Raw genomic sequence first — 24,413 nt, forward strand, 5'->3', positions numbered from 1 at the left:
AAAGCTTTCCATGACTCCTACGAAGCAAAAGCCTACTGCTCTTAGTGAAAATGCTTCTCAGTCCACATCTAATACTGGGAAAAACTCCGAAGTCAATGCCATTCAGTCCATGCAGCAATGAAAACTTTGAAATGTAAGAAGAAGGGGAAAGGCAAAAATAAGGTTGATCCACCAAAGCAAGATCCTCCTAAGACCCCTGCCAATGATGGTTCTAAATTAAAACCTAAGTATCTTTGTCTTATCTGTGACAAGGATCACTACACTAAATATTGTCCTAGATGGTCTAAGGTTAGTCGTTTTCTTAAGGGGTCTTTGGGAACTCCTATTGTACATTAAGAGCCTTTTCCCTCCTAGCAAACTCAAATGGTGGTTAATCAACCTCAGTCCTCTTCCACTTTTAGCTCCCAAGTTTTTATGGCTAGGACTATCCCTATTCATGTGAGTACTCGATTGAAAGAATATGCTCCACCTGTCGAGAAGGAACCTAAAGTACCTTCTAACATTCCTTTGTCCAGTTATGGCCCTCTTCATATTGAAAAACCCAGCACCGAGTCTGTCACTAGACCTCCTACTAAGGGAGTGTAGAATTTTCTCTACAAATCAGCTGGCTCACTGATATCATGTAGAAATTTCACCTGCAGATCAAACTGATATAATCAATGTACTAAAGCATAATACTAGATCTACATCTACCATAAACTTTGCGGAAGCTAATCAACCATGAGTAACATCAAGTATGAACACATATAACTAATAAGAAGGAATACTTAACACAGAAGAATTTATCCGGGAAAAGCACCAGCGTAAAACCCTGTCTCTGTATTATCAATCAAGTGGAAATCCTCAACAACATACAAAAAGAATCAGCTCAAAGCTATCCTCCTCTCTCTGTACTCCGATGATGTAGCTCATGGACTTTTCAGGGCTGTATATATAGGCTCCACAAGTCCTCCAAGCCCCTATTTTCTTGTGCAGTTTTGATTGGGGTCCAATTAAATAACATGTGTGAATTGGCCAAATCATACCTGCTGTCACCTCAAGTCCAATTACGTAGTACTAGAAGGAATAATATTCCTTCCTCATGCAAGGAATATTCACTAGGAATATCCTAGCAACTGATAGTACACTTTCCCTCATCTAATCCCAACTGGATCTCTATCTGAATTTCCATGCATCAGTTATCCATGAGTGAATACTCAGTTATCTGAAAATACCACTTGTCACATGCATGCAAGCATCAACACACTAAATCTCATTAATTTAACAACTTGTTAAATTAATCTAACTAGACTTGACTAAGTTAAACTAAGTCAACTGGTCCTCTCAATATAGAACTCATCCTTAACTCCTTAATCCGTGGAGAAATTATTGCATGTTCTCACAAAGACTTCATGTTTGATTTTCCTTAACTAATTAACTCAACTAAATTAATTAATTAATATTCAAACTGCTGGTAAGACCAAATCTGAATTTTACTTCCTATTTCTAGTCCAGGGACTGACTAAAATAGGAATCCACACTGCACTGCTAAAAATAGAACTTCTATTTTTAGCACTTCCACTTTTCATTCCCTGTTTCCCAATCCATCACTGATGCCCAAACTGCTATTTTTAGCAATTTCTTGTTGCCAATTCTAACCACTCCATCTCAACAAGAAAGGCTTCCTCTCAAACCCGATCCTGTACCTATGGAATGTTCTGCATGCAACACATCTACCAAGTGTGGTTTCTCCAGCAACTCTCGGAACAAAAAAAACTCCCAACTGACCTCTTTGTTGTGCTAGAAACATGATCTGATCATGAAGCTCTACTTGCTGCTGACAAGTGCTCCCCCTCTGGCCTTTGCACTACTACAACATCTCCATGCATCTTGCACCATTGCACCCTTCTCTATGCTACCCTGCACTGTGCAACACACTTGTGCCTCTCGCATTATTGCAGCCTACACGCTCTACGCTGTCCTGGGATTCCCTGCACTATAGCTCTCTCTGTCACTGCATCTGTATCTATCTCTACCCAATCAATCAGATCTTGCTACTCCACATTGGGGCTCTCGTAGCAAATTTGAATCAAAGAGGTTGGGTACCTCAAGGATCCTGCCCCTCCTCCTTGGGACAATCATTCCTTGGGTCTCTTCATGAGTAGATGTCTCTACTTGATCTCTATGGAGTACTAAAGAAGGTATGTTTTTGGTAATTATTTCAACATCTTTTCATTAAAACTTACAAACCTTTTGCATCATGAACTAGGAAAATGATAAGGAATTGTAATAAAACCTATGAGATTAATGTGCAAAGCGAAAAAACTGACGATTGTCATTTTCTTAAGCAGAAAGAAGGGAAAACAAAAGACTGTCGTGTTGAAGGAAAGAACAAGGCCAGGTTAACCATTGTCCCTTTGACGGGGATCCGTATGCAAACAAGGAAAAATAGATCAAAGAGAATCAGCCCTGGAAAGGAAGTGGAGATGTCGGCTCGGCACAAGAAGGAAAAGGGATAACTGAGAACTAACGGTTCGGCGAATCCCTCAGGATCCTTTGATCCTGAGGGATCACTGCTTTAACTACTTTTGCACCTAGACATGTCTGCCTTCATCATTATAAAAGGGGCAGAACTATTAGCTCGAGGGGGTCGAATCCTTATGTTTTATGTAATTTCTTTGAAGATTGAAACTTTGATCATCGAGTCTCATTGAGAACTGGTCTACTGTAATTCCATTTTATGCATTAATACAAACTTGGTTGCTATTTCATCGCTTAGTTTGGAATAACTTCAAGCAGTGTACCCCTAGAGGCTAAGGGCCTGGCCCTGGAGGACACTTGCTCCTGTATTATTACATTTGGTTTATGTGTGGTTTGCTTATAAGCGTTATTTGGTAATTTGATGTGTTTTGTTAGTTTACATCACATGCTCTGTTATGTTTACTTTACTGAGACCGAACTATTGCATTGACTCTGCAACGTATCACTATTCTTCTAAGTGTTGATATAATACTATTAGTCTTTACAGAATATTGTTGCTGTTCAATTACAGAGCCTCTGTGTTGTGCACTTATTCATTGAAATTACAGAATTCATCTTAACAATTATGTTCTTTGTGATTGTTGGATCTATAGACATTGTTGTTCCATTTTGAAACACAGTCATAATCTTTTGTAACTGAGAGTGATAACTGGTTTACTGAGATCAGGTTACTATTAAGGTGTGACGTGTGCATATATGGTTTTGAAGTGCTATTCTATAATTCATCATTAATCAGTGTTGTTCCATTTTGGTGTGTTGTTCGATTCGTCCTTAAGAGTGAAGGATTGCCATTTGATTCCTGTAGGTCATGATTCGTGCATTTGATATTGTAGACTACGGTGTTACTGTTTGCTAGACTTAGTTGCTGTTACAGTTTCTTGTTTGCTGTTCTATTTCATATTTGTTGTTCCATTTCAGATTTGCTGTTCTATTTCTTATTTCGCTGTTCCATTTCTTATCTGTCGTTCCATCTCCTGTCCTTTGTTATTTTGGTGTGAAGAACGATCCAGGGCTGTATTGAGCACTGACATTTTCTTCCTCGCTCCTAGATCCATGATTTGTTCTCTGATTTACCTTAGTTCCATCAGTTTACAAAGGGATGAGTTACTGTTACTGAACCCTTGACTGATAACTTGCTTAGTTTTTTGAATGTGTAGTTTAATCTTTTGAAGTAGTTTGCTGTAAACAAGCATCCATTTACTCTTGTATCTATGAACACTATACTACTAGCATTACTCTGGAAAATGATAGCCTCAGACTGAGACACTCTTTGAAATAACAAAACGTTCCTAGATTGACAACTAATGTTAGGTAATTAGAGGTGAAAGAGACCCTTTTTATAGCTCCACAATCTCCTCTCAGCTTCTCTAGTTGTGGTTGCTCCACAACCTCCTGAAGCTGCAGCACCAATCATGGCTCCTCCACAATCGTCTGAGAGTTCTTCTGGCATGACATGTTGAGAGGTAATATACGCTCCCTCTCAACCACCAAGTCTCCATCAACTTCCTTGCTACTCAAGGCTTTGCATGCATCTTGAACCTCAAGAGCATACAGTTTCTTGACTCATGAACTGATCTGCTTCACCTATCTAGTGATGATGTGTCTAAGGAAAACCTTTCCCTTACTGAAGACAACATCATAGCCTCTATCTTCCAGCATCACGATCGACACCAAGTTTCTCTTTAGTCCTAATACATACTTGACATCGGTCAACGTAAGGCGAGCTCCATGCTCCCTCTGAAAAATAACCATGCCTACACCTGAGACACTATACTTTTCATCATTACCCATCGCTATGATTATCTAGATATCTTTCTCCTCCAAAGTATTGAACAAACTCTTGTCGCCGGTCATGTGGAAAGAAGCTCCACTGTCAAGAAACCAACCACTTCCCACCATGGATGAACCATGCATGTGAACAGTGTGAAATCCAACTCGAACTGTGAGGCCAATGCCTCACCTTCAGATCCTTCCACAGATACCTTCTTGGATTTCCTTAGTGGAAAATTTGTAGCAAAATGGCCCACCTCATGGCAACGAAAGCATCGAACATTCGATTTGTCAAACATCTTCCCACCATGGGAAGAACTGGACTCAAAAAGAGAAACCTTCTCCTTCCCCTTCTTCACCTTACCCACTAAGGCACAGTTTTATTCATTGTCCATGGATGAAGAATCATCTCTGGTGCTTCTTCTTATCTCCTCCTAAATCAAATCTGACAAAAGTAGTTCCCAATCTGGCAATTTCTCTCTTCCATTAACCGAGCCCTGGTAGTTGTGCTAGCTCTTAGGAAGAATGAGGAGTGCAAGACTCACCATGTCATCATCATTTGTCATGATCCCTACACTTGCAAGCTCATCCCTGCATGAGGTGAGCTTGTTCAGATGCATAGAGATCATGTCATCCTTTTCACACTTGATCTTTTGAAGCTTGTCCTTCAGTGCCAACTTCCTCTAATCACTGCTATTCTGATAAAGATCTTTCAACGTTTTCCACATCAAAAACAGAGTCCCCTTCCCATGGAGGCTCGAGAATATGTGATCTTAAACTCCCTCTAGGGTGATTCTCCTAGCTCTAACCACACACTTCTTCCATTCCACCAGTTGAGTAGCATCAGTCAACATCTAGACTTCTTGATCAATGAAGTCCTTCAGACTGTTATCTTCTAATACTACCTCCATGTGATCCTTCCAGGCTATATAATTTGAACTACCATCAAGGGCATATTCAAGTCTCAAACCATAGAACACCATCGGTGAAATAGATGTGATAAGAACTCAATTCAATATTCAGAAACCACAAACTATTTCCTTCTTGTATACTATTCTTCCTTGATCACTTGTGCTCTGATACCATGTATAATTTTCTCTACAAATCAGCTGGCTCACTGATATCATGTAGAAATTTCACTTGCAAATCAAATTGATATATGCAATGTACTAAAGCATAATACTAGATCTACATCTACCATAAACTTTGCGGAAGCTAATCAACTATGAGCAACATCAAGCATGAACACATATAACTTATAATAAGGAATATATAACAAAGAATAATTTATCCAGGAAAAGGACCAGCCTAAAACCCCATCTCTGTATTATCAATCAAGTGGAAATCCTCAACAACATACAAAAAGAATCATCTCAAAATCTATCCTACTCTCTCTGTACTCTGATGATGTAGCTCATGGACTATCTAGGCCTATATATATAGGCTCCACAAGTCCTCCAAACCCTTATTTCCTTGAGCAGTTTTGATTGGGGTCCAATTAAATAACATGTGTGAATTGGCCAAATCATACCTGCTGTCACCTCAGGTCCAACTACGCAGTACTAGAAGGAATAATATTCCTTCCTCATGCAAGGAATATTCACTAGGAATATCCCAGAAACTGATAGTAGACTATCCCTCATCAAATCTCAACTGGGTCTCTTTCTGAACTACCATGCATCAGTTATCCATGAGTGAATACTCAATTATCTGAAAATACTAGTTGTCACATGCATGCAAGCATCAACAAATTGAATCTCATTAATTTAACTTGTTAAATTAATCTAACTGGACTTGACTAAGTTAAACTAATTCAACCGATCCTCTCAATATATAACTCATCCTTAATTCCTCCATCAGTGGAGAAAATCAAGGATACATTCCCCAATCAGTGGAGAAATTATTGCATGTTCTCACAAAGACTTCAATTTTGATTTTCCTTAACTAATTAACTCAACTAAATTAATTAATTAATATTCAAACTGCTGGTAAGACCAAATTTGACTTTTACTTACTATTTCTAGTCAAGGAACTGACTAAAATAAGAATCCACATTGCACTACTAAAAATAGAACTTTTATTTTAGCACTTCCATTTTTCATTCCTTATTGCCCAATCCAGCACTGATGCCCAAACTTTTATTTTTAGCACTTCTATTTTTAGCAATTTCTTGTTGCCAATTTTCAACAGGGAGTTCTCCAGAAATTTTCCTATAACCCCAATGCTCATGCCACACAGAACTATATTATTGTTGAAGACTTAGCCCAAAGCTCCTTCGGCTATGTTCGCCTGGGAAGTTCTCCAGAGTTGTTCCCCCCAATAGAAGTCTCTCCTATCCTCCATTGTTGGCATTGATCCAGCTGATTCAGAGTTAATTACATTCTATCTTGAAAACCATGTGCCATGATTGCCTCATCAAATCACTTTTCTCATTCAATTCATCATTAACTCGAAGAGTATTCATTGTACTATTATTGATGAGGGTGCCTCAACTTGCATCATGTTTGTTGCTTGTTGGAAGGCCATAGGTTCCCCGTCTTTGAGTCAATCTCCTAATACCTTGGAAGCCTTTGATGGAAGAGATTCTTGTCTGTTTGGTATTCTCCCGCACTTGTTTATCACCCTGGAAGGGAAGATAGTCAACGTTGAAGTCAAAGTTGTTAACGCTAATCTCACTTACAACCTTGTGTTGGGGCGAATCTGGACGTACGCTATGCATGTCGTGGCTTCATCATTATTTCATGTACTTCATTTTCCTCATCAAGGGAAGATTACCACGGTCGATCAACTGTCCTTCTTCACTTCCTCTTCCTTAGATGGCAATGTTCCATTTGTGGAGCATACCAGTATTCCCTATGAGAGTGTGGGTGATGGACTCTTTAAAGATCCTGCCCTTACGGGTGTTTTTTCACTCCCACCTCCTAATGTCACCTCAGTTAATATGATCTCTATCAATCCTGATCCCTGGGTGATTCCCCCCATCGATCAGGTGGATTTATGGGGTGAGGTTATGCCGTTGAGCCTTACAAAGCTCAAATATGTTGAAATTGTTTTGGCTACGGTTCCATATTCTGATTCTGCTCCTTCGAGTATATCTCTCAACACTTATGTGCAATCCCCTTGGATTGGAGATATTGTTTCTCTAAATCTGTTACAAGAGACATTTGCTTTTGATGAGGCAATTTTTGAGACTATGTCTTTTTAGGATCCTCCTTGGCTCGATAATCACCACCATTCCTCATTTCTCCCAAGCCATGGGCCATGACTACTATTAGCCTCCTATTGCAATAGGTGTTCATATTTCATGATTGACAGTTGAAAGTGCCAAATATGTCATCTTTTCATGCTGCAAGGTTCCATATTTCCAGAAAGAGGCCAAAGAAGGGGCCATGAAAGTGTGCCAGTCCAAATGCCACTGCTGTATTCCAAATTTTGATGAGTTAATCCATTTTGATGAGTTTTTCAGTTAAGGGAAGTCCAAACAGCTTAATCTTGGCTTCCCTAGGTCTCAATTTCTTGTTGTAGAATATAGAGAATGAATATCTGTCCAAACAGCTTAATCTTGGCAGATTTGTAGATAGGTAGAGAAACAAGGGTGGTCAACAGCTTAATCTGAGCCCCTAGATGATAAAAGGGTACGTTTAGATAGGAGGGCAGTCAAAAGAAAAAAGGATAATCAGGGTCTGCAATTCCAAGTGCACCCATGCAAAAAGAAGAAAAAAATGCTAGATAAGTAGGCTGGGTAAGTAGTTTTGTGGTTGCAGAATCAAGCTATGTGATCCATTTCATGTTTTTTAATGTTATAACTATTCAGATCAGAAGTATAAGGAAATTTCCATTTGGAGGAGCTCAAGCGAGGCATGTCTAATTCCCCTTTCTTCTAAATCTCCAAATCATTCACTAACATCCCCTTGAGGACCTTGGGATCTGCCCAACCAGTCGTGTTATCAATTCATCTTTGTAAAAAACCAAGTCAAGCTTTGACTCTCTTCAATGAAAAGAAGCCACATTTCTCGTGTAAAAATCATGTCTCCACAGTCCATTCACTTCCTAAGTCTAAGTTTCAGCTCACAAACTTAGCCTCTCCCCTACACTTCAGCTCACAAAATCATATTAACTCCTAACTCTACTATCTAGCTCCCTAGATCATTTCCTTATCCCCTATTATACAAAAAACTATATAAAATCCCAAAAAATATTACATATCCCACCCTATAGAACTATAGCTATGTACATACAGTTCTGGGAAATAATAGTCCACCTGGGACTATTATGAACCCATCCGTGTCATAACTCTGGGATTGGTCTAAACCTCTGGTTAGGCCAATAACCTATATCCACCCCTTTACCCTTAAAACCTCACTATCGTACCTTTCACACACATAAAACCCCCGAACTCCGCATTAACCTAAGGTTTTCAACCCCCGTCACGCATTTTTGTTTAAATAAAACGGGTGGGTCCCGTCCCTAACCTCCCGCTACCTCGCCTACCCCGCCAGCCATCCGAGGGCCAGCACCCCAGATCAACGGTGGGCAGGTGATTTCATATACCAATCCGTCAGAGGTTAATGTCCGGGGGATGGGCGGTTTCCATGCCGTACCCCCGCCACGTGTCAGCCTCCCGGTGTGTTCGGAGGCCCCTCCCCCAATACCACCTATGCGGAAAAGCGATGCGGGAGAAAACCAGATACCGCCTCTGCCGAATGATATCAGCGCCACGTCTTCATCACGTCATCAACCTGCGTTGGCCTCCTGCCACCGTGTCCTGTGCCATGTCACTACCACGTCGTTGCCACCGTACTACCACATCATCACCCTGCCATACTGCCATGTCACCCTACTGATGTCACCCTGCCACGTCACCGCCGTACTGGGACCCCTGCTAACGTCATGCTGACGTCATCACCGAAAAGGGCGCGAAGCACAAAATTTGCAGCGAAGGATGCCCGGAATGAAAAACCGAGGCAGTTTTTGATGCGCGATTAGCGCTAATCACACATCGCTAAGAAAAATAGGCCAAAATGGAAGCCCTCTCATGGCTCGGCTACCAGCAGGCCCGAAAATCGCAAATTGACAGGAATTTCTTCACACAGGATTCAGAAAAGGGGCGAAAATAGTTCTTAAGGCAACAGAGGGCCAGACAGCAGCCATAAAATGTTGATGGGACAGTTTAAAGCATTCAGATGACAACAAGGAGCCCAGGTTCAGTGAAAGTGTATCAGAGGAAGCGGCAAAGACTATCAGTCAGTGTTTTTGGTGGAAATCCATATTTCCAAAGCAGGCAAACATTAAGAGGCCCCCATCAAAGTCAATAAAGCAGTGTTGGGCCATCAAATCTCACTAGATCAAAGTTAATGCATAAGGCCACCTAAGGGCGGCGCTGCAGAAATCAAAGCACAGTTATGGCCAAATTCCAGCACAGGGCTCTAAGGACATCATAGTTACTCATTTTTTGAGGCAGCTGCCCCCATCACAGCATTAGATAGATATTTTGGCATTTATTTCAAGCATATGTTAGATTCAAGACACTTATTATATCAGATCTGTCTCAGATCCGATTCTTGTAGATATTTTGCTTTTAAAAACCACCCTAATTTACTGTTTAGAGGGTTGGTTGGTTGATTCGCTCCATTAGAGACTCGCTCTGTATACTTGATATTTTTCTTAATCAAAGACTGCTGAAAAGCTTGGAGGATGGACTGTTTACTGTTTGTTTAATGTTTGAAGAGTGAATGTGGAATTCTTGTGCTGCAACATTACTGAATAAGTGTTTTCTACCTCTATTTTCCATTGATATATGCTCATATCATACATATGTCACCATCTAAAATAGCAGAAAAATATGAATAGCTTGGACTTTGTTTAATTGCACTCTATGCTCAATTCCTATTGTTTCTTTATGTTTTCCTCTGAATTGGTAATGAATATGAATTCCCTTTCGCTCATATTTCCCCTAATTCACCCATGTTTGACAGTTATCTAGGGATTCTTTTCTGCCCCTAAATAGAGCTCATTCACCTTCCCTCTGTTAAGCTGAAAGAGAGATTCTTAATTGCCTCTCATTCCTTAGCCTTCAATCCATCTTCATTTAGCTTGAAATTTGTTTCATATGTAGCTATCTTGCTCCATTTTCCTCTTGTGACCAAGAAAATGCACTAGCAGTCCTACTCCTTGACTCCATGCCCAATGGTTTGAAACTCTCATATTATACCTACCTCTCTATTTGGAAACATCATCCTTCCCACCAAAACTTAAACAAAACCCCTTGAACTCAATAACTAGCCTAAAATCATCATCAACAAAGCTAAATCATAAAGAGAGAGCCCTCTCTGATTGCAGGTAGGCTAGGACCTGCACTCCAAAGATTGGTTAGTGGTTACCTCGGCCGTATCCCTTAAGGAGCCAAGGGACAACCTAAGTGTTAACATAATGGTGACTCCACTGGGGACCAATGAATTTTCTAATTGTTGTATATTCCTTAAAACTACAGATGAAGCCTGAATGTCAGCCAGGGAGCCTTTGAAACTATTCTTTCTTTGCATTTACAGGAGTAAATAAAAGCTGCTTCAGTCAATCTTCATGCTAGTTTTAAGTTGTAGATAGTTATTCCAAAATTTGATCAGTTCCTTGTTAATTCTAAAAACATTCACAAAAAATACCAAAACAGGTTCAGAATCTAGCTCCCAAAAGGAAATCACATTATACAAGGTCAAATGCAGACCCAAATTCCCCAGCTGCTTTTGAAAATCCCAATTTAATCCCAAGGAACCTCAGGAAACTAGAGTGAAGAGAAGATTTTGCTGATTCTATTCCTGAAACAGTCCAACTAAGCTGTGTTCCAACCCCTGTCAAAGTTTTATTTCGTTCAACCCCTACTTCCCCTAGTTCATCATCCACCTCTCAAAGCACTCCTTCCACACCTCCATTCCCTACACATACTCCCATTACCACTATTATTACCGCTGTTCCAGTCGTTCCATTTATCCCTGTTGTTCCACTTATCCCTGTGAATATGGCGAATAGATATGCTCCGTTACAATTGCCTGCTAATACAAGGGCTATGCCTCAGGATTACCAAACTAAAATCACATACTTTGATGGTATTGGTTCTTGCACATCCCTTCAGCATACCAAGAAAATGCAAGACTATTTTGAGAACTACGAGATAGATGATGATAGCGTGAGAATGAATATTTTTGTCCAAAGCTTAACAGGAGATGTAAGGCCCTGGTTTAGAAGCCTTGCTGCAAATTCCATAGCTAACCCAAAGGCCCTTTACCAAACATTTCTTAACAGATGGGAGAAAAAGAAAGATCCCTTGCACATATTATCTGAATACGACACCATCAAAAGAGGCCTTCAAGAGTCTATCTTAGACTATTGTGCGAGATTTAATAATGTTTATAATGCAATACCACAGAACTTAAGACCTCCAACTGATCTTGCTTTGTATAAATTCCCTGATGGTTTTGATACTGACATGGCTTATCAATTAAGGGAAAGAGCCCCTCAAAGCCTAGAAGACATGCAAGATGTTGCTGTCAGCGTAGAGGCAAATCTGATTTCCAAAAGAAATAGAGCTAGAACTGAGAGAAGAACCACCTTTAAGGAAGAACCCTCAGCCTTAGACCAAAAGCTGGATGCTATTATCAGTGGCATGCACAGGCTGGGAGATAGAGTGGAAAGCATTGAAAGGAAATCTACATGGGAAGGACAACAGCCCAATACCATAAGGAACCCAAATTTCAGGAAAACTTAGAACACAAATGCTGGTAGGTCTAGCCCAGACCATGATATAAGGCCTCCTTTCCAAGAGAACTACACAGAAGCATCCACATCTAGTGAGCAGACAGAAGACACTCACATGAATTTGATGGATCTAAAGGGTGAGCAACAAATTTTCCTAACCCAAGAAGACCAAGATGACCATGAGATAAATCAATTTCGGACTAAGTCAGGAGAGTCTTTTGATTTTAAGCAAGGTTATGATTTAGTTGTTTATGAGGTCCACAAACAGTATAAGCTGAGGACAAGAAACATAGATGTGCCTGAAAAGGTTAAACCAAGTGATAACAAACAGCCTAAGAAGATCAAAGAAAAGGCTGCCCTCATAGAAACTGCTGATAAAATAGTCCCAAATCCAAAGGATGTCACCATAGAGGATGTCACAGACATGCAACCCTCTAATGATCACCCTCTGCCACTTTCTTCCTCAAAAGAAGATTTGAACAGCTCTCCTAAAAACCTTTCCAAATAAGAAATAGTTCAAGAAATCAATGAAGAACAAGAGAAAACCGCTGAAAGTGCAATTGAAAAGGGAAAATCTGCCAGCCACAATACTAAATCACAGTCAGAAAAACCTTTTGATTTAGAGGCAGAAATAGGTAAAATGAAGATATCCATCCCTTTATCTGAACTTGCCAAACATGATATCTATAGGCAGCAAATCAAAAGATCGCTGCAAATGCCAGAAAATAGGGATCATGTGAATGTATTAGATGATCAACCTGAGCTCCTTTTCGGTCCTGAAGTTAATGGTAAATTAGGACATGGAGTTGTGTTACCATTCTATGTCAGTTTGCACATTCATGATAAAGTATTGCATAATGCTATGTTTGACTCAGGTGCCTCACACAACCTTATGCCCAAAGTTGTAATGGAGAAGCTAAACCTTGATGTTATAAGACCCTACAAAGACTTATTCTCCTTTGACTCAAGTCGAGTCAAGTGTTTAGGCTTAGTCAAAGACTTACGTGTCTCCTTAGTCCAATACCCAAACAAGACAATCCTCATGGATGTGGTGGTTGCTGACATTCCACCAAAGTAGGCATGCTATTGTCAAGATCTTGGGGAGCAAAACTCCAAGGATCTCTCCAACTAGACCTCTCCTATGCCACTATATCTGTCTTTGGGCAACCAAAGAGACTATATAGAGAAACACTGATGAAGTATGTGGTAAGTAGAGAGGAAAAGCCCCAAAACCTCCCTATCTATTCAATCCATTCTGATATGGATTATTTTATTTTATTTAATGATGAAACAAGTCCTCCCACTAATGACAAGTCGTCGGCTTTAGAACTGGACACACAAATAAATGAAGAATCGGTTGCCCATACTGATGAAACTGTCAAAACAATCAAGGAAACCAGCATACAAGAAGAACCTCCCCAAATAGAAAATTCAAATCTGCCCACTGCAAGAATGACTGAAACTCTTAATACTAACCATAAGCAAGAAATCACATGGTATTTAGAGTTTGATGGCTCTGTTAACAAGTTAGGAGCGTGGGCGGGTGTATGGATTCACAATACACACAACAATCATGCAGAAGGCCATGCCTACAGACTAAACTTCAAATGTACCAACAACATGGCAGAGTATGAGGCTCTTCTTGTAGGCCTTAGACCATTCAAAGCTCCAGGAGCTGCAAAAGTATCCATCCTAGGTGACTCCGATTTAGTCATACAGCAAATAAAAGGCAACTTTGTTACTAATGACAATAGAATGAGGGCCTATAGGACTGCTTCCACTAATACACTCAATGCATTCACTGAATCCAAGCTTGCCAAGATTTCAAGAAATCATAACATTCATGCACACAGCCTAGCCACTTTTGCTAGTACATGCAAGCTTCCCTTTGAGCCAAATCACCATTTCACTGCTAAGATAAAACATAGGCCTGTTGTCCCAAATAATGTTAAAGATTGGCAAGTGTCCGAAAATGATGCCCAGATTAACAATTTCCTCACTCTTGAGTATAAGTTTTAAAATATTAACATTGACATGGATGCTATGACGGATGAACAACAACAAACAAATGAAAATTAGCAGGCTGTAACAGCCAAACAAATGCTAAACCCAACTGTTTTTGACAATGCAAACATAGAAGAGCTGAAACAGATGCATCTGGAGGAAATAGCCAAAACAGGGGCCGAGATTGTTGATATAAAAGATAACTTTCTCCCTGCTGGCCTCACTTCGTTAGAAGATATGTTTGATGCAAATGATGTTCCCAAAAAGCCAAAAATGCAGCCCTTAAACGCTGCTATAGAATAACACAACATTGGGACAGCAGAGAAGCCCAAAATGATCAAACTATCTCAATCTTTGCTACCCGATCAAAAGCCCAAATATGTTGATTTGTTTAAAGAATTCCAAGATGTATTTGCTTGGAGTTATGAGGACTTGATGTCCTATGGCACCTCAGTGATCCAACACACCTTTCCCTTAAAACCAAATCAAAAGCCCTTCAAACAGAAACAAAGGAGAATCAATCCTGTGCTTCTCCATTTGATTGAAAAGGAAGTGAAAAGAATGTTTGAAGCAGGTATCATAGCACCCATCAGATTTTCTGAATGGGTATCCAATCTTGTTCCCACAAGAAAGAAGACAGGTGAGATTAGGCTATGTGTAGATCTAAGAAATTTAAACCAAGTCTCCCTAAAAGACAACTACCCATTGCCAAAAATGGACCACATCCTACAAAGAGTAGTGGGGTCATCTAGGATCTCTTTGCTAGATGGCTTTTCAGGTTTTAATCAAATACTGGTTCACCCGAATGATCAAGACAAGATAGCCTTTACCACACCGTGGGGAACATTTAAATATGTGAAGATGCCTTTTGGACTTAAAAACACTGGTGCTACCTTTCAAAGGGCCATGGACATTGCATTTGCCAAGGAAATCCATAATTTCTTGGTTGTCTATCTTGATGACCTTACCCCTCTCTCCAAATCTGATCAAGAGCACCTCAAACACCGAAGGCAAATATTCATGACATGTAGGAAATACGGCATTTCCTTGAACCCCAAGAAGTCTCACTTTGGCCTTGAAGAAGGTAAATTACTAGGCCATATCATCTCAAAATATGGGATTAGAATTGATCCTGAAAGAATTCAAACCATCCTTCAAATCCCATTTCCAAGAAACATAAAAGAGTTGCAAGAATTCCTGGGAAAGATCAATTTCCTAAGGAGATTTATCCCAAATCTAGCCGAGCTGATAAGACTATTAAGCAACATGTTAAAAAAGGATGACAAGGTAAAATGGTCTCTTGAAACCAAGCAAGCCTTTGAGAGTATCAAAACTACCTTAACCCAAGCCCCAGTCCTCACAAGTCCTCAATTTGATAAGGATTTCATCATTTTTTCATTTGCATATGAACACACCATAGCTGTTGTCCTTTTACAAAAAGATGACCAAGGAAATGAAAAGCCAATTGCATTTTTCAGCCGAGCCTTAAGAGATGCCCCTTTGAAGTACCAAATCATGGAGAAGCAGGCCTATGCCCTTGTTAAAGCAATCAAAGACTTCAGAGTTTACATTTTATATTCACATGTGATTGCTTATGTGCCAAATGCTGTTGTAAAAAATATATTAACTCAAGAGGGGTTAGAAGGCAAAAGAGGCAAGTGGATTGCTAACATCCTTGAGTATGACATAGAAATAAAACCAACCAAGCTCATTAAGGGACAAGGTTTAGCCAAACTGATGTCCGAAACAAACTTTCAAGCCTTAGACATTAACCAATTGGACAATGAATAGGAGCTCGCGACTCCACAGATTAGTGAAACCTTTTTGCAATCCCCATGGTATGCTGATATATGCTTTGTTTTGTTAAACCTGTTTGCTCCCCCAGGATTGTCCAGAACCAAGAAAAGATTTTTAAATATGAAAGCTTCCAAGTTTTGTATCTTAGATGGTGCATTATTTTGGAAAAATCATGAAGGCATATTGCTTAATTGTTTAACCATGAATGAAACTAACAATTTCATGAAATAATTCCATGCAGGGGACTGTGGAGGACATCTATATTGGATGTCCACTGCTGATAAAATTTTAAGGGCTGGTTTCTATTGGCCCTATTTGTTTGCATATGTAAAGAAGTTTGCTATCTCATGTCATAAATGCCAAATCTTTGAGGGCAAAAGAAAGTTGTTGCCTTTGCCTCTTAAGCCCATCTCAATCGAGAAGCCTTTTCAACAATGAGGTCTTGACTTCATTGGAGAAATCCACCCCTCTTCCTCAGGCCAACATAAGTGGATTCTAACAGCCACAGATTATTTTACTAAATGGATTGAAGCTATCCCATGTAGACAAGCCAATGACTCCATCATTATCCAATTCCTTGAGACCAACATCCTTTCTAGATTTGGTTGCCCTGAGAAGATCATTACTGACAACGCCACTGCCTTCAAATCCAAAAAGATGATCAATTCTTTCCATAAATTTCACATTACCTTGGGCCACTCCACAGCCTATTACCCTCAAGGTAATGGCTTGGCCTAATCATCCAACAAAAGCCTCATCAACATCATAAAGAAAGTGCTAGAAGAAAACAAGAAGAACTAGCATAGAAAGCTCACAAATGCCCTATGGGCAGACAGACTTTCAACAAAGAAATCCATTGGGATGAGCCCTTATGAGCTGGTGTATGGCATGGAGGCCAGATTTCCATCTTCCTTGGGCATTCCTATCATCAAGCTATTACAAGAGATCCAAGCTGAACCAAATGATGTTCAACGAAGAATCAACCAGACCATTCATCTTCAGCAAACAAGAGAGCAAGTCTATGAAAGAGCTCAAATTTTGCAAGAGAAGCTCAGAAGGATGTTTGATAAGAGAGCTAAGGCTGAGGATTTCTGTGTTGGCAACAAAGTTCTAAGGTGGGACTCAGAAGAGAAGACAAGGACAAACATGCAAAATTTGATTTTTTATGGAAAGGTCCATTTGTTATCAGCGTTGTGCAGGGCAATAACACATATTTCCTCAAATCTGTAGAGGGCGGCATAACTGAAGAAGGCCCTATCAATGGCCGAATGCTAAAGCATTATTATGATCCCTGTTGTTGAACACAATGTAGCTGTATTATATTTGTACATAAATACTGGTATTTTCAGCACTTTGTTTTTTTAGCAGGCCGAATAATGGAACAGTGCAACAAAGTTCTTTAAAGGTAGGTTCTCAAGCACAGGTGCATGTAATGATAGAGCACGCAGAAAAAAGCAGGCAGTGCTGCTATTGTATAAAAATTTAGTTTATGAGAATGTTGTGTTCAGGTTTCAAATTTTCAATCATTTGACAGCCAGCACAAGGGAAGTTTCAGTCTACAACAACAATAGAAGATCAAGGCAGTCTGACCTGCTGTTCTTAGCTTTTCCCAAGGAAAAGCCATCCCCAAGTGGAGCCACTGTTAGCCTCCTATCGCAATAGGTGTTCATATTTCATGATTGACAGTTGAAAGTGCCAAATATGTCATCTTTTCATGCTGCAAGGTTCCATATTTCCAGAAAGAGGCCAAAGAAGAGGCCATGAAAGTGTGCCAGTCTAAATGCCACTGATGTATTCCAAATTTTGATGAGTTAATCCATTTTGATGAGTTTTTCAGTTAAGGGAAGTCCAAACAGCTTAATCTTGGCTTCCCTAGGTTTCAATTTCTTGTTGTAGAATATAGAGAATGAATATCTGTCCAAACAGCTTAATCTTGGCAGATTTGTAGATAGGTAGAGAAACAAGGGTGCTCAACAGATTAGTCTGAGCCCCTGGATGATATAAGGGTACGTTTAGATAGGAAGGCAGTCAAAAGAAAAGAGGATAATCAGGGTCTGCAAGTCCAAGTGCACCCATGCAAAAAGAAGAAAAAAATGCTAGGTAAGTAGGCTGGGTAAGTAGTTTTGTGGTTGCAGAATCAAGCTATGTGATCCATTTCATGTATTTTAATGTTATAACTATTCAGATCACAAGTATAAGGCAATTTCCATTTGGAGGAGCTCAAGCGAGGCTTGTCTAATTCCCCTTTCTTCTAAATCTCGAAATCACTCACTAACATCCCCTTGAGGACCTTGGGATCTGCCCAACCAGTCTTGTTATCACTTCATCTTTGTAAAAAACCAAGTCAAGCTTTGACTCTCTTCAGTGAAAAGAAGCCACATTTCTCGTGTAAAAATCATGTCTCCACAGTCCATTCACTTCCTAAGTCTAAGTTTCAGCTCACAAATTTAGCATCTCCCCTACACTTCACCTCACAAAATCATATTAACTCCTAACTCTACTATCTAGCTCCCTAGATCATTTCCTTATCCCCTATTATACAAAAAACTATATAAAATCCCAAAAAATATTACATATCCCACCCTATAGCACTATAGCTATGTACATACAGTTCTGGGAAATAATAGTCCACTTGGGACTATTATGAACCCATCTGTGTCATAACTCTGGGATTGGTCTAAACCTCTAGTTAGGCCAATAACCTATATCCACCCCTTTACCCTTAAAACCTCACTATCCTACCTTTCGCACACATAAAACCCCCAAACTCCGCATTAACCTAAGGTTTTCAACCCCCGTCGTGCATTTTTGTTTAAATAAAATGGGCGGGTCCCGTCCCTAACCTCCCGCTACCTCACCTACCCAACCAGCCGTCCGATGGCCAGCACCCCAGATCAATGGTGGGCAGGTGTTTTCATATACTGATCCGTCGGAGGTTAACGTATGGGGGATGGGCAGTTTCCCTACCATACCCCCACCACGTGTTAACCTCCCGGTGTGTTTGGAGGCCCCTCCCCCAATACCACCTACGCGGAAAAGCGTGCGAGAGAAAACCAGATACCGCCTCCGCCGAATGATGTCAGCGCCACGTCTTCATCAAGTCATCAACCTGCGTCGGCCTCTTGCCACCGTGTCCTGTGCCACGTCACTGCCACGTCGCTACCACCGTACTGCCACGTCATCACCCTGTCATACTACCACATAACCCTACTAACGTCACCCTGCCACGTCACCACCGTACTGGGACCCTTGCTGATGTCATGCTGACGTCATCACCGAAAATGGCATGAAGCGCGAAATTTGCAGCGAAGGATGCCCAGAATGAAAAACCGAGGCAATTTTTCATGCGCGATTAGCACTAATCACGCATCACTAAGAAAAATAGGCCAAAATTGAAGCCCTCTCATGGCTCGGCTACCAGCAGTCCCGTAAATCGCAAATTGACAGGAATTTCTTCATGAAGGATTCAGAAAAGGGGCGAAAACAGTTCTTAAGGCAACATAGGGCTAGACAACAGCCATAAAATGTCAATGGGACAATTTAAAGCATTCAGACGACAACAAGGAGCCGAGGTTCAGTGAAAGTGTATAAGAGGAAGCAGCAAAGACTATCAGTCGGTGTTTTTGGTGGAAATCTGTATTTCCAAAGCAGGCAAACATTAAGAGGCCCCCATCAAAGTCAATAAAGTAGTGTCGGGCCATCAAAGCTCACCAGATCAAAGTTAATGCATAAGGCCACCTAAGGGTGGTGCTACAGAAATCAAAGCACAGTTATGGCCAAATGTCAGCACAGGGCTCTAAGGACATCATAGTTACTCATTTTTTGAGGCAGCTGCGCCCAGCGCAGCATTAGATAGATATTTTGGCATTTATTTCAAGCATATGTTAGGTTCAAGACACTTATTTCATTAGATCTGTCTCAGATTCGATTCTTGTAGATATTTTTCTTATAAAAACCACCCTAATTTACTATTTAGAGGGTTGGTTGGTTGATTCGCTCCACTAGAGACTCGCTCTGTATACTTGATATTTTTCTTAATCAAAGATTGCTGAAAAGCTTGGAGGATGGATTGTTTACTGTTTGTTTAATGTTTGAAGAGTGAATGTGGAATTCTTGTGCTGCAACATGACTCAATAAGTGTTTTCTACCTCTGTTTTCCATTGATATATGCTCATATCATACATATGTCACCATCTAAAATAGCAAAAAAAATGAATAGCTTAGACTTTGTTTAATTGCACTCTATTCTCAATTCCTGCTATTTCTTTATGTTTTCCTCTGAATTGGTAATGAATATGAATTCCCTTTGGCTCATATTTCCCCTAAATTCAGCCATGTTTGACAGTTATCTAGGGATTCTTTTCTGCCCCTAGATAGAGCTCATTCACCTTCCCTCTGTTAAGCTAAAAGAGAGATTCTTAATTTCCTCTCATTCCTTAGCCTTCAATTCATCTTCATTTAGCTTGAAATTTGTTTCATATGTAGCTATCTTGCTCCCTTTTCCTCTTGTGACCAAGAAAATGTGCTAGAAGTCCTACTCCTTGACTCCATGCCCAATGGTTTGAAACTCTCATATTATACCTACCTCTCTATTTGGAAACATCATCCTTCCCACCAAAACTTAAACAAAACCCCTTGAACTCAATAACTAGCCTAAAATCATGATCAATAAAGCTAAATCATAAAGAGAGAGCCCTCTCTGATTGTAGGTAGGCTAGGACCTGCAGTCCAAAGATTGGTTAGTGGTTACCTCGGCCGTATCCCTTAAGGAGCCAAGGGACAAGCTGAGTGTTAACAACTACCTGTCTAGGTAAGTTTGCTTCCTGTGTTCCTTCTCAACCGTTTCAGATGCCCATCTTGACTCATGAGGTTTTTCCTGAGGGGAATATGGGGAACATTACACAAACCATGCCCATTGACATCTCTATTAAACCAGGGATTGTTGAAAATATTCACATTGGATTTACTTGTTCTCCTGACGAGATCCAGCTTTACATCGACCTTTTCAGATAATTTCACGACATGTTCGCTTGGTCATATGAAGAGATGCCCGGTATTGATCGAACTATTGTGGTACATGAGATACCTATGTACCCTGGTGTAAAGCCAGTTTGTTAACGTTAACATCTCGTTTACCTGAGAAAGGCTGTGGCCATTAAAGGAGAAGTTGAAAAACTTCTCAAGGTAGGGTTTATTTACCCTATCCCACTGACAGACTGGGTACCTAACATTGTCCTTGTGACCAAAAAGCAAGGCACTATTAAGGTTTGTGTTGATTATCGTGACATCAATCGTGCATGTCTAAAAGTTAACTATCCTACTCCCTTTATTGACCAGCTTATCGACGATTGTGCTAGGAGTGATATTTTCTCTTTTATGGATGGATTTTCTGGTTACAACCAGACCAATATTTCACCTATCAATCAGCACAAAACTGCCTTCATCTGTTCATGGGGTAATTTTTCTTACAAAAAGCTCCCTTTCAGCTTGAATAATTCCATTACAACTTTCCAGTGAGCAATGTCCTATTCTTTTCATGAAATCCAACACATTGTTCAGCCTTATCTGGATGATCTTTCGACTCTTTCAGCTAAATGCACTAACCATCCGAACCACCTCCACCAATTTTTTCTTCGTTGTAGACATTACCGTATTTGTCTCAATCTGCATAAGTGTGTCTTCTATGTCGAATCCAGAAGACTTCTTGGGTTTGTCATTTCTAAGGAGGGTATTCATCTCGATCCCCTAAAGGTCAAAGCTATTATGAATATCCCACCTCCTGCTTCTTTGCATCAGTTGAAGAGTTTGTAGGGGAAGGCCAATTTCGTGCGTCGTTCTATCCCTAACTATGCTGAGATTTCTAAAGGTTATATGTGTCTCCTTAAGTGTGACACTCCATTTATTTGGGATGACGTCACCCAAAGGTCATTCAAACAACTCAGTACACTTATTGTTTTTGCTCCCTTATTGCATCCACCAGACTATCATCGTGATTATTTGCTTTATGTAGATGCTGCTGATAGTACTATTGGTATGGTTTTGTTTCAAGACAATGACGATGGTTCTGAGCACGTTATCTATTATCTTAGCTACAACCTTCTTGACACCAAGACTTGTTATGATTATGTCAAGAAGCTCGCCTTGGCAGCTGTACAAGTTTTCCAACACTTTTTCCATCATATTTTGTTGTGCACGACAGCCGTGATTTCAGATTGCAACCCGATGACATACATTCTATCATGTCAATTGCTTGGGGGAATACTCAAAATGGATTGTTATCCTTTAGGAGTTTGATTTGGATTTTACCACTACCAAGTCTAAGAAGTCACTTGTCTTTTCTAAGTTGATTTTCTCATTACCATCTACTTCCGCTCCCTCTCGGATAGAGGACCGCATTCCAGACGACACACTTTTCTTGATCAGTACCCTTGATCTTTGGTATGGTGACATTATTGTTTACCTCCAGACATCTTCATTCCAACCTGATTTTTCTAAGGATTCTCAGCGATGGATTTGCCACCATTCTTAGCCCTATCGTGTTGTTGGAGAAAATTTTTACCGTTTCGGCATTGATTCAGTTCTCCATCGTTGTCTGACTTTTGAGGAGGCTGAAAAGGTCTTAAATGACTACCACTCTAGTACATGTGGTCGTCATATGTCTAGCTATGCTACTACCCAAAATATTCTTCGTGCTAGTTACTTTTGGCCCTCTATTTTCAAAGATTTCATTCTAGATGTCCCTTCCTGTCATGCATGTCAAATTTACTAGTGGACGATGCATGCACCACCAGCCATTTTGCATCCTGTCATTACCGTAGGCCCTTTTGCTAAATGGGGCATTAATTTTATGACCTATAACCCTCACTCGATCGGGAGGCATGGATATATCATCGTTGCCATCGATTATTTTATGAAATGGGCCAAAGCAATGACTACATTGTCTAACGATGGTAAGACAACTACGCAATTCCTATTCAATCATGTGATTACCTGGTTTGGAGTCCCTTAGGCTATAGTCACTGATCATGGTTCCCATTTCCATGGTTATATGATGACTGAGTTAACAATCCAATTAGGCTTGTATCACGATAGTTTGATGCCTTATTATCCTTAGGCCAATATCCAAGTCGAAGCAATAAACAAAGTATTGGTTACCATGCTTCAACGTACCATTAGAATGCACAATTCCAACTGGAATTTGATGTTGTTTTCCACCATACGGGCCTACCGTAACTTGGTTAAGGATGTGACCAGACTCACACCAATCAACATGTTTATGGTCTGGAAGCTACCCTTTCGATTGAATGTGAAATATCTTCTCTCAAATTAGTTGTCGAATTGCTCCCGAATACTACTCTGGTGGAAGAACACATTATTTATCTAGAACGGCTTGACAAGACTCGTCGACTTACTTCTTTAGTCATTGAAGTACGAAAGAAGAGAGTCAAAACTCACTTCGATCAGACAGTAAACCCATGTTCCTTCATAGAGGGAGATTTGTCCTGCTATATAATCAAGCTATTGACAAGTTGGGGGAAGGAAAATTTGAAGCCATGTGGCATGGGCCCTATATTTTCAAACGTGTGTTACAAAAAGGGGCTTATGAGCTAATTGATTACGAAGGAAACCCTTTAGATAAGCCCCGGAATGGGCTTTATCTTAAGAAATACTATGCATGAGTATTTCGTGCATTGTTGTGTACATAAGTGTGTTTTTCATTTTATATGTGTTTGGCTTGGTGTGTAAGCATTTGCCACTTATTGTGTCCTTTTTGCTTCTTATACAGATGTCTGCTGCACCTTATGTCGATTTCGCTAATGGTGCTTGTCGGAGTACCTGGAATCTTTCCTCCACGACATGGGTTATCTATGATCCTCATGGTGAGTTGGTGGATCTTCAAGGTGTTTGTCTAGGATGTACCACAAAAAATGTCGTTTAATATAGTGCAGTCATTAAATTACTAGCTGAGGCTGTTGTCTTCAATATTCGTGAATTGATTGTGAATCTAGACTACTAGCTTGTTGTTCTTCAACTCAACGGGCACTATTCCGTCAGAAATCCTCAAATTTTAAGGTTGTATTTACGTGTTCATTTACTGGAAAGGAATTTTGATTATATTACATATCGACACATTCCTAGAAGACTAAATACATTAACTGATGCATTGGAAAATCATGTATTAGATAGACATTTGCGACATTTATGAAAGTAAATCATTAAAGACATAATAAGTCATATAGCAAAAAACATAGGTATATATATATGTATATCAGTGTTGCACATCACAGTGCTCAAAAAATATGTGTTCGGTTACATCACAAGACAACATGTCTTTCAAAAATGGCAGAAATTAAACCTAGGAGTCTAATCTGTGTGGTGCTCTCTATAGCACACGACTGCTCGGACCACACGTCTGAGAAGTCGGTGAATCCTGCCTGACACCCCTGTTGTGTGTCATTGGTACTATCGAGGGACATCCTCGAATCTCGTGTAGTCAGGGATTCCCTCCATCAATCCCTCCAGGTCTCGAGTGATCTCGTCCTCTACATCTCCACCAGGAGGAGGAATCTCAA

This window comes from Pinus tabuliformis, chromosome J, assembly GCF_031772625.1.
Source record: "Pinus tabuliformis cultivar Carrire ecotype Pingquan chromosome J, CPIR1, whole genome shotgun sequence".
NCBI classification, from domain to species: Eukaryota; Viridiplantae; Streptophyta; class Pinopsida; order Pinales; family Pinaceae; genus Pinus; species Pinus tabuliformis.